Below are 12,000 nucleotides of genomic sequence, written 5' to 3' on the forward strand. Positions count from 1 at the left end.
TCTGTTTGCGCTAAGAACTAGTTCCAAGACATCAGTGGATTATCTCAACCAAGCCAAAACTGGGCTCTCCACGTGTCCCTGCAGGCCCCAGGAAGCTGGACAGAGTGTAGCCCTGAGGCCCTTGACGGAGGTTGGGCGCCGGGGTAGGGGATAGGACCTGGCAGTGAAGGGGCAGGGCGGTCCTGAGGGGTGCAGCCTGGGCTCTGCTCCTCAGTCTTTCCAGACCCCACCCAGCCCCTGGCACATCCAGCCCGCACCGACTGCAAGATCCCGGCTGCTCGGCCACTGACGGATGGACGCAGCGGGGCAGGGCTCCATGACCTCACTGTAATGGTGTCCTTATAGCCCCGCCAGCAGGAGGAGAAAACAAACACTGAAAAGTCCCCCAGTGCTCCCAGATGCCTGCTCAGGAAGACTCAGGGCTCCAGGCTGTGGGCAGTGTGCCCAGCTCAGGAGGCCAGAATGGAATTCGAAAGTGCTTGTTTCTCTCTGAAAAATTCCAAAGATTGCTCAACATTCCTTTGACCCCAGGAGCTGGCGTTTTGCAGGAGGTGCTGAGAGCTGAGGATCCGGAGCCTTGTGCGCCTGCCCTGTGGCTCAGGACTGTCAGGGAATAGCCCCTCTGTCCTGCTTCCCGGCGGGCAGAGGGAAGGAAGCAGTGGAGGGCTCTGGAGACACCTCCCCTTGTCTGGACACAGGGGCGCTGATGGTGGAGTGGACTTTATAGGTCTGGAAGGAGGATGGGGAAACTAGCAGGCTTCAGTAGAGGGGAGAGGACACTCCTGTCCCTTGATGAGAGCTGCCATGTTCCCAAGAGGCCCTGACACCGGGGGGCCCAGATTCTCAGGCTCTGGTGCAAAGGCCACTGGAGTAGCTCACTGAGATCAACTCTCTGTGACCACTGGGAAGATCAGCTCTCTTGCCAGCTCTGTATCTAAGGACGTTGGCTCAAATGCCCCCTCCTCCAGGCAGCCTGCTCCTTGCCTGGATTTGAATCTTCTCCTCTGATAAGGCACTAACCACACTGTGTCTCACATTGCAGTTGTTTCTCTAAGTGTCTGCTCTCCTCTACAAAGGAGGAAATGTCCTGGAAGACAGGAGCTGTTTTGGCTCAGGCCTGTATAATTCTGCAGGACCCAGCTGGCATAGAGATGTAGATACCAAGATGTCCACCGCAGCATTGTTTACAATAGTGGGAAATGGCAAGTTCTCTAAGTGTTCAAGAATGGGGTTTGATTAAATAAGTTGGAGTGTATCCATATGGTGGAATGCTAAGCAGCTATTGACAGTTACATTTAAAAAAAAATATTTAAAGATACAGGAGTATGTTAAAATCAACAAACTTCATCCTGCAGAGTTAGCCACTATTAACATTTTGGTGTGTTTACCTATTTTTTTCCCTATTAGATATACAAATGCATTAAAATCCCCCCAAAATGGGATTACGTGTGGGGATAAAAGTTCAATTGTGTTAAGTGTGGGGTTGCATTCTTGTGAGAGTAACGGAAGACAGCAACTGGAGGGGAGTCTATATTGTCACAGGATGTACAGTATGAAGATGTTGAAAACTATACTGCACTCAGAATTCTGTACACTGAATTAGAAAAGCCTCAAATGACTTTGAGGCTGTCACTTCCTAACCACACCCACCTCATTCTCAGAAGGGACCCGTGGTGGGCCGTGGTTTGAGAATGAGGGTGGAAGGAATGAAAGCCTATAGATCATATCAAATTTTGCATAATCACTGAATCTGACATATATTTTAATGACATTAGAATCATAGTGTGTACAAATATGTTTCATATCGTTTCTTATTTAACATTATATCTTAAGCAACACTCCATGTTATTAAATATTATTTTAAAACATGTCATTGTACATGTTCTTGCTTTCTAAAAATGTCTTTGTTCTTATCTTTTACCACCACCCCCTTCTTCATAGGGTGCAACTGCTGAGTCAAAAGTATCAATAGAACTATTTTAAAGATTATTGAAATACATTTCCAAATTCCCCTCCAGAAAATTACACTGAGCAGCAAACGAGAGAGTTGCCTGGAGCCCTGTCATTGGGTGGGTTAATCATTGTTAAAGTGAATAGATGGATCTGAGAGGTACTTCCACAGGCGGAATTGATGGGATTTGATATCTGCGCGGTGCTGGGGGCATGAAATCAAAAGCAGAAGGAGTTGACGATACTGAAGTCCTTGGCTTGGGTGTGCGTAAAGATGAGGAAGCCTTCGGTGGAGAAAGGGAGAAAAGAAAGAGGATTGGGATCAGGAGAAGAGAAATTTGGTTTGGGAATACTGCATATTTAAAAGAAACAAACAAACAAAAAAATATATAAGACCCAGAAGATAAATAAACAAAGACGTTTCCCCCAAAGAAAACATGCAAATACTTCAAGAATAATAAAGTGTCAATCTTATCATTCCATTAACTAAGGTTCATTTGGCTGAAAATAGTAGAAATTTAAGTTTTATAAGTTTAGTTAAAGTGGAGAATTTAGGGAAGATTCATAAAAGATCGGACGAGCAGAGATACAACTAGGACCCAATCGTTCTTACACATTGACAGGATTCTCTCTCTCTCTCTTTCATCTTTGTTTTTCTCTACAGAACAACCTTACTCTCTCTCAGACTGGCATTGTCCACGTGGCAGGAAGCATGGCTTTTGAGAGCACCTGTGGCTCACCTCTCACAGCTTTGCTTCTAGGACCTGCTCTCTCTGGTCTCAAGGTCAAAACTCTCAAGGAAAGGCTCTTTATTCACCCAACATGGGGCCTCGGTTGAGGCCTAGAGTGAGCTGTTACGATCGGTCACCTTAACTCAAGGACCCTTCCCTGGGCTAATAAACAGTGTTTGGGAGCAGGCTTTAGAAGAGAATGGAGCGCGCATGTGAACCAAAGGGTTAGAAAGGACAGACTGCTGCTCAGAAGAGGTGTGCAAAATAATTGATAGTCTTCCCTGCATACCCACATAATTTTCTTTCCATACACAAAATACCCCCGAGTGTCCTCTCTTATTGTAATACAGCCATCCTCTTACCAGTGGGATGTAACTCAAAGTCATCCAGCTACTGCTTCTCTCTCCAAGTCCAGACTCCTCTAGATGGACGATCTCTCTTTCCTCTCGTAGTTTTCAAGATGTTCTTGTTTCACTCTTGACATTCTACAGCTGTAGACCAGCATGTATAAGTGTGGATTTATTATTTATTCTACTCAACATTCAGTGGGCACTTTCTGTCTGAAGATTCTGGAGAATTTTTCACCATTATCTCTTCAGTCTTCTCTACCATTTGCTCTATTCCTTTCTTTTGAATCTTCTCTTGGATGGAGCTTCTCAAACTCTTTTCCCTGTCTCATAATTACCATTTCATCTTTTTCGATTTTTAAAAAATCCTCTGCGCTGAGTTCTGGGTGAATTCCTCAGCTCCATCTTCCAAAGCTCTAATTATTTATTCAACTGTATTTGGTCCAGACCTTCCCCCATCTGTTCAGTTTTTATTTCAAGTACTAGATTTTTCCAGTTCCAGGATTTCTAGTTGTTCCTCTTCCATATCCACTTATTCTTGTTCATTTTTTCCCTCATCTTTTGAGAATTCTCAACTTGCTTGTTTTACAATCGTTTTCATCTGGTTCTACTACCTTCTTTTCCTCTGAAAGGAGTTTATCTCCTGCTGATTGCTTTTGTTGGCAGCCTTTCTTCACATTAGTCTTCTTATTTCCTTTCTGTTTCCTATCCATGGACATGTTTATCTTCTTTTGAAATGTGACTGTGTCCTTTTATTTTCCTCTCTCTCACATGTTTTTCTTTCACTGGAGAGGCAGTGTAGAGTAATATTAAGAGCTCAGGTTCTGGAGACTGCCTGTGTTCAGATCTTGGCCCCATGACTTAAGAGCTGTACGATTTGGGGCAGGTTTCTTGATCCTCATCTGTAAATAGAGGGATAATAAGAATAACCCCTACCTAATCGGGTTTGGGGGAGGCCTTAGTGAGCTGATACACACAAGGCACTTCCACAGTGCCTAGAACACAGTGAGTGTTTAGTACATGTTAGATATTTTCCCACATATTTAGAAAATTAGTGCATCCAGGTGTGGATAGGAACGGTGCTCAAAGGACGAACTTAGAGGGTCACTTGACAGCAAGTTCAAGTCCAGGATTCCTGAGTGTGTCTATTCCTCTTGGTCAAGCCTTCTCATCGCTCCCCGTGATCTTGCCCACACTGGCTTTGTGATTACTACCAACCACCTCCCACACTCCTCATGTACAATGCTGGTGGGAAACAGGGCAACTGTTATAAATGCTACTGTTGAAAATGGGTGAAAAGGAGGCAACACACAGTGGTCGCATTTGAACCACATCCAGCTGGACAGGGATGGTGAGGTCAGGGCTGTGGCTGGTGAATATCACTGCATCTTGGCAAAGACTGAGTTCTCTGGTCGCCTGTCTGACTTTCCAGGTTTTGCCTGTTGGGAGCATTGCCCTTGCCCACATGCACAGAACCTTTCACGAGCAGAGTGGTGGAGAGGTTTCCTCCACTCAGGGCTGTACTGCCTTACGAAACACTTCCTATTGGTCTAGCTACCTAGGAATTACCTCATGATAGATTTTCCCAAATCTTTGGGATGATAGAAATCTCCCGGGGAATTTGATGAAAATTCTCAATCACACCTCAGATCCACTGACTCTCCAGGGGGAGCATCTTGGGAATCTGCATTTTTTAACAATCATCTCAGGTGATTCTTATCATCAGGAAAGTTCGAAAAAGTAATACTACCTCAGTGGTTGAGCAATCGCACACCTCAGTTTGGCAGACTTGGGCTATTTTAGCATTTCAACGTTGAAAACTATGATCATCTGACTGTGACTTTCATTTTGGGGGTCTCTGTTGGCCAGTTTCCAACTCCAGAAAGTTGTATGGCATGAGAGGTGTATTGGACTCTGCTCACACGACTCCAGCCTCTTACTACAGATGTGGAGGCTCTGCTCTTCTCCTGGGGCTCAGCGGGAAATGTGGAGAGGGAAGCCACGGCTGGCCTGCCCTCAATATTGTCCCTGTTCTGCGACTTTCACGTCACACTGGGGTGGGGTGGGAAGAGGATGCGATTCCTCATGAGGCAGGGAGTGCACAACATGAGGTGCTTGGCTGGTTGTGGTCCTTTCCAGGTATCACCATTCCAACTTCCAGGATCCTGTGGCTTCTTAATCAGTGCAGAACCTTTGGTGTGGGGCAAAGCATTCAGCTTTTGCAGTTGAGCAAATGGTATAACTCTGTGACTTTGGCCATTTGGGACTGCTGGCTACCAATAGAAAGACCTCTCTTAAAGCTGCTATCTCTCTGTCTAGCAGCTCCCTGAATGTTTGCTGCTTCCAGGTCTTCTCTTTCTCTCACAGCACCCTACCTAAGGCTGCGAGAAATTACTGACACATTCTATCACCCTGATATTTCATACCATGTCTCCCAAGTATAAGTCTGAATGGCACATGGTCTGAGTCCCAAGAGCCACTGGAAAATAGTCTAACCAACTGCCTTGATAACGTAAAAATAGGGAAGGCAATTTTCCCAGCCTAGGATCTGTGGACGCTCGCGGCACGCCAACCAACCTTGATTCAGTCATCTGGGGGTTCCGCAATTTCCACACCCCAGTTCATGTTCCAGTTTCTGTATTAAGTTTCTTTTAGTGGTAAGGGACAGAAACACAACTCAAACTAATTTCTGCAAAAGAGACATCTATTGGAAGGGTCACACAGTGGAAAAGAGCAGGGGCTGTAACTGACTTCAGCAACCCAAACCACTGAGACTTTCTCCCTGCCCCTCTTTCTTGCTTTCCTCTGCATGTCAGCATTGTTCACTTTGACAGGTTTTGTGTGGATGGCAGAGACATGCCCTTGGCAGCTGCTGTGACTCACCTCTCCTCTGCACCAGCGCAGAAGGATGGGGCTTGTTTTCTCTAATCATAATTTTTTTTTTTTTTTTTTGCGGTACGCGGGCCTCTCACTGTTGTGGCCTCTCCCACTGCGGAGCACAGGCTCCGGACGCACAGGCTCAGCGGCCATGGCTCACGGGCCCAGCCACTCCGCGGCATGTGGGATCTTCCCAGACTGGGGCACGAACCCGCGTCCTCTGCATCGGCAGGTGGACTCTCAACCACTGCTCCACCAGGGAAGCCCCCATAAATTTTTTAATTACAAAGAAAGGCTCTGAATGGCTTAGCTTGGCTCAGGTACCAGCTTGATCTTGGACCACATGTTTAGAAGGAGGACTAGGAGCACTTCCCAGAAGTCTTTTCTGGGTGGACAGAACGAAAGCTGTACTCTACCCCAAATAGCAAAGAAATACAAATTAAAACAGCCATTAGGGCTTCCCTGGTGGCGCAGTGGTTGAGAGCCCGTCTGCCGATGCAGGGGACACGGGTTCGTGCCCCGGTCCGGGAAGGTCCCACGTGCCGCGGAGCGGCTGGGCCCGTGAGCCATGGCCGCTGAGTCTGCGTGTCCGGAGCCTGTGCTCCGCAATGGGAGAGGCCACAACAGTGAGAGGCCCGCGTACCGCAAAACAAACAAACAAACAACATAAACAGCCATTAAATGCCATTGGAATGAAACAAAATGAAGATACCCAATACAGTTTTCTATTGCTGCAGCAACAAATGACCACAAATTTAGTGGCCTAAAACAGCCCAAACATAGTCTCTTACAGCTCTGTAGTCAGAAGTCCCACACAGTCTCACGGGCCTAAGGTCACAGTGTCAGCAGGGCTGTGTTGCTTCTGGAGGCTCTGGGGGAGAATCCATTTCCTTGCCTTTTCCAGCTTCTAGACATCCCCTACATTCTCTGGCTCATGGCCCCTTCCTCCTTTTTCAAAACCAGCAACATGGGCCTGGGTGATTCTCACACAGCTGCCTTTCTGGTTCTCTTCTGTCTTCCTCTTAAGGACCCTTGTGATTACATTTGGGCCCATCTAGATAATCCAGGATAATCTCCCCAACTCAAGATCAGCTGATTAGCAACCTTAATACCCCTTTGCCATGTAAGGTCACCTCTACATAGGTTCCAGGGATTAGGACCTATTAGGGGGTGGAGGCTCTTAGTATGTCCACCACAGCTGGTAAGAGGGCAGTGAGTAGATCCTCTCAAATTCTTCTGGTCAAGGTGTAAATTTGCATAAAATTTCTGGAAAATAAGTTGGTAGTTTGGCAAATCGGTCTTTAAACGTTCATATTTGTTCATTCAATAACTCTAATAATCTGTCCTTAAAAATAATGCTAAGGGGTCTTCCCTGGTGGCGCAGTGGTTGAGAATCTGCCTGCTAATGCAGGGGACACGGGTTCAAGCCCTGGTCTTCGAGGATCCCACGTGCCGTGGAGTGACTAGGCCCGTGAGCCACAACTACTGAGCCTGCACGTCTGGAGCTTGTGCTCCGCACCAAGAGAGGCCGCGATAGTGAGAGGCCCGCGCACCGCAATGATGAGTGGCCCCCGCTTGCCACAACTAGAGAAAGCCCTCGCACAGAAACGAAGACCCAACACAGCAAAAATAAATTAATTAATTAATGTCAAAAAATAATGATAATGGCTTTCAAAAAAAGAAAAAAGATCATGCACATGGCTATTGAGGTAAAGGGAAAAATAATCACTTACAGACTTCTGGGTACAGTTTAAAAAAAATAAAAAATAATAATGCTAAGTATGTATGTGTGGCGGGGTGGAATTTATGCACTAAAATGTTCATCACTACTTTATTTATACCACCAAAAAATGGGAAACAACCCTAGTGACCAGTGGTGGTAGGCTAAGTAAACCACATTATATCCGTTTAAGGAAACATTATGTTGACAGTAAAAACTTTTGTTCCTGAGAAACTTAATGAAATGAAAACATGTATATCCCCTAATGTTAAGTAAAAAGAGAAGGATATCTGTACATTCTGCTCAATTTTGCTGTGAACCTAAAACTGCTCTAAAAACAGTTAATTGTCTATTAATTTTTTAAAAAGAGGAGGATACAAAAAATTACGGTTACAATATAATGTAAAAAAAAAGAAAAAGATGTACAAAAACGCCTGGGAAGGGAAATGTTAACAGTGGGTGGTGGGATCATTTGCAGGTGATTTTTTTTCCCCTCTAAATATACATTTAAATTTATTTTTAAATTGGCCCTCAGGTGCACAGAATTGGGTTAACCATAATCCCTATTTCATAACACACTCTTATCATTATTCCAGGCATGGCCACTTCTATTTGTTTAGTTGGTTGTTTTGCCAGTCATTTTGACAATGGATTAAGTACCCAGAAACATAACACTCAAAACAAAAGCCTCCCTAACTATTCCTCCCACACTCACCCTCCCTGTGACCCTCCCTGCTCAAAATAACCATGAGCCCCAATCTCATGTTTATCTTTTCATTGCTTTCCTTTTTATGTAGTTCTATTGTATCTATTGTGGGATTGCCACTCCCTTGCAATGTCTTCCGCTCATTTTTTCCTGAGACTCTTGCAAAGGGGGGAGATGTGTGTTTATTTCTAGACAAAAGAAATTCTTCTTCACTCAAGCAGGGAATGTTGATATAATGGTAACTGACGAAATGCCATTTTAACTATTTTTCATTCAAACCCTCTATGGTCATTCCAGTAATAGCCACACTCAGTTCAGAAGCTGTGATTCAACACCTGAATGTATGGTGGTCAAATCCTGCACTCCCAGTGAAGGGAGGTGTTAAGGCGCCCTTGAGCTTCATTGGGACCCAGGCCTACTTTGGAGGAAGACCCACTTTCCTTGGTCTCATCCTCTGGTTTGTCTCAAGATGTTTCTGGGCCATTTCTGCCTCATGGGACACAGGTGACCCACACAGAGTCCAGGTGAATAAATTGAAGGCCTCTGGCCCAAGCTTCCTCAAGGTCCTACTAATCCCAGGGTCCCCAGGCTGACTTCTGAATTCAGGGATTTCATTTTTATCTCTCAAGCTCCTGGTAAATACCTCACCAAGAGACCTCTTATGAGCATCAGTTGTCTGTCTTCTGACCAGTAGGTCTTAACCAGGGACCCTTATCAGAATCACCTGAGAAGATTTTAAAAAATACGGATGCCTAGAATCAACACCATCCCAAGAGATTCTGTAAGTCTGCTATCAGGAATTTTAAAGCATTCCCCCAAAGACTAGATATATACTTTTGGTTAAGAACCATATCATCAGACAATGCCTGGCCAAGGCCCATGCCTGCCTTTGGTCTTCAGCAAATTCTTCAAGGTAATGTCAGCTCCCCAGTTACCTGGCTTTTAGCCCCAGGTTTCAGGAGATGTTCATCTTTTGTTTTCCTCATGCCTCCTAGCAAATTGACATCCACTTTCTGACTATCAGGAAAAGGGCCAACTGTCTTTGAGAGATGTTTCGGCTACTGTGGTTCCCTGCAGACCTTTTAGATCTCTTTCACTCCCTGGTTTTTCTCTGCCTATCTCTCTGTCTCGTTTTATCTCTCTCTCTCTGTCCCTCCCCCATCTCTCATCTCAGTTTACCCTGCAGCTCTGTTCTTTTCTCCATGAAATAGGCACCTGCAGACTTCCATCCTCCACTTCTGACCCAAGAGGCAAAAGGATTTCTCTCTTGAGGACTAGTTTGAAATATCCTGCAGAAAGACCACATTTGAGAGGCAATTCCAGTAATGGCTAAGAGCATGGACTCCAGAGCCAGAGCTCAAATCCTAGCTGTGTGAACAGAGACAAATTAGTCAACCTCTATGTGACTCAGTTTCCCCATCTGTAAAATGAAGATGATAACTGCACCTACTTGGGTTGCTGAGAGGATTTAATGGGCTAAAATGCTCTCAGAGCAGCACCTGGTACGTGGTGAGTGCTATCTAAGTAGGGTGACCACGTGTCCTGCAGACAACCCAAGAATGTTTAATTTGCTTCAACTCTCTAAAAGCAGGAGAAAGAAGGTGAGCTCTTTTCTTGGACCTAACTCTAAAACATGTGTCAATATTGGTGTGATGTAGAAGTGAATGAACCTTGGGAGAAAGAAATCATTTCATCAAGGAGCTCTTTATGGTACAAAGGGACCTGTGCTCATAGGACATGTTTAGTCATGTTCACTTCATTTAGGGAAAGCATTTCAACAAGCTGGGAAATTTGCATGAGTCAGAAACTTTAAAGGAGACTATGGCTAAAGAGGGACAGAAATCTCCAAGGACTACAATCCTTGTTATACAATCAGGATTAACCAAGGAAGCACACTGGCCCCTCCTTCCCCTCTGCTCCTATGTTTCATCCCCTCTCAAGGACCATCCATTATTTATTTATTTTTTTCTAAGTATATGTTTTAACATCTTTATTGGAGTATAATTGCATTACAATGCTATGTTAGTTTCTGCTATATAACAAAGTGAATCAGCTGTACGTATATATATGTCCCCATATCCCCTCCCTCTTGTGTCTCCCTCCCACTCACCCTATCCCACCCATCTAGGCGGTCGCAAAGCACCGAGCTGATCTCCCTGTGCTATGCGGCTGCTTCCCACTAGCTATGTATTTTACGTTTGGTAGTGTATATAAGTCCACGCCTCTCTCTCACTTTGTCCCAGCGTACCCTTCCCCCTCCCCGTGACGGACTGTCCATTTTCCATCCTCGATTGATCTTGCCTTTCTTCCCATTCCCACATCACCCACTCTTGTCAGGCTGCCTTTATTTTTCAACTGTGCTAGAGCATCCACTTCCCAGCTGGCTTCCTCACATCAGCTCTGGCCCCTTCCAGAGTTCCAATGCATTTTCCACGCTCCACATTGTAGCCAGAGTGATTGCTTTGACATACAAATCTGACTGTATTCCTGCTGTCCCTATCCCACCTCCACATCCCTAAAACCACTCAATGGTTTCCCGGTGCTTTCAGAATTAAGAAAAACTGCTTTAACACCTGCCAGCCCCTGTAGAGCCTGGCCCTCATCTGTCTCTCCAGTTCCATCAGTTCCACCTAGTTTGCCCTACCCACAGTGGCCTTCCTTCAGTGCTCGTAATCGCCAAGCTTCCCTGTGCCACTGGGCCTTTGTACATGCTAGTTTCTTCCTGGAAGTCTCCTTCTCCCCCCACCCCCCTTTAAAGAAATACTCATAGACTTTATTTTTTACAGCACTTTTAGGTTCACAGCAAAATTGAGCAGAAAGTATAAAGAGTGCCCATATACCCTGTTTCCCACCCTCCCCGCACCCCAACACACACACATACACACACACACGGCCTCCCCTACCATGAATATCCCACACCAGTGTGTGCATTTGTTATAATCCATGAACCAGCATCGACACATCATTATCAACCAGTCCATAGTTTACATTACGGGTCACTCTTTGTGCTGTACATTCTATGGGTTTGGATAAATGTACAAGACAGATATCTTACAGTATCATATGTGTATTTTCACTGCCCTTAAAATCCCTTGTGCTCCACCTATTCATCCCTCCTTCCTCCCAAACCCCTGGCAAACACTGATTTTTTTGTATTGCCTCCATAGTTTTGCTTTTTTCAGAATGTCATAGTTGGAATTATACAGTATGTAACCTTTTCATATTGGCTTCTCTCATTTAGCAATATGCTTTTGTAAGGTCTCTCTGTGTCTTTCCATGGCTTGATAGTTCATTTCTTTTTAGTGCTAAATAATATTCCATTGTTTGGATGTACCCCAGTTTATGTATCCACACACTTACTGAAGGACATCTTGGTTGCTTCCAAGTTTTAGCAATTATGAATAAAGCTGCTATAAACATTTTTTGTGTGGACATAGTCTTCAACTCATTTGAGTAAGTACCAAGGAGTATGATTTCTGGATCCTATGGTAAGAGTATGTGTAGTTTTGTAAGAAATCACCGAACTGTCTTCTAAAGTGGCTGCTCCATTTTGCGTTCCCACCAGCAACGTGGGAGAGCTCCTGCTGTTCCAGGTCCTTCCCAGAATCTGGCATTGCCAGTACTTTGGATTTTGGCCATTCATGTATACATATATATTAGTGTATAGCG

Source organism: Neophocaena asiaeorientalis, unplaced genomic scaffold (assembly GCF_003031525.2).
Source record: "Neophocaena asiaeorientalis asiaeorientalis breed wild unplaced genomic scaffold, Neophocaena_asiaeorientalis_V1.1 scaffold35, whole genome shotgun sequence".
In the NCBI taxonomy this organism is placed as follows: domain Eukaryota; kingdom Metazoa; phylum Chordata; class Mammalia; order Artiodactyla; family Phocoenidae; genus Neophocaena; species Neophocaena asiaeorientalis.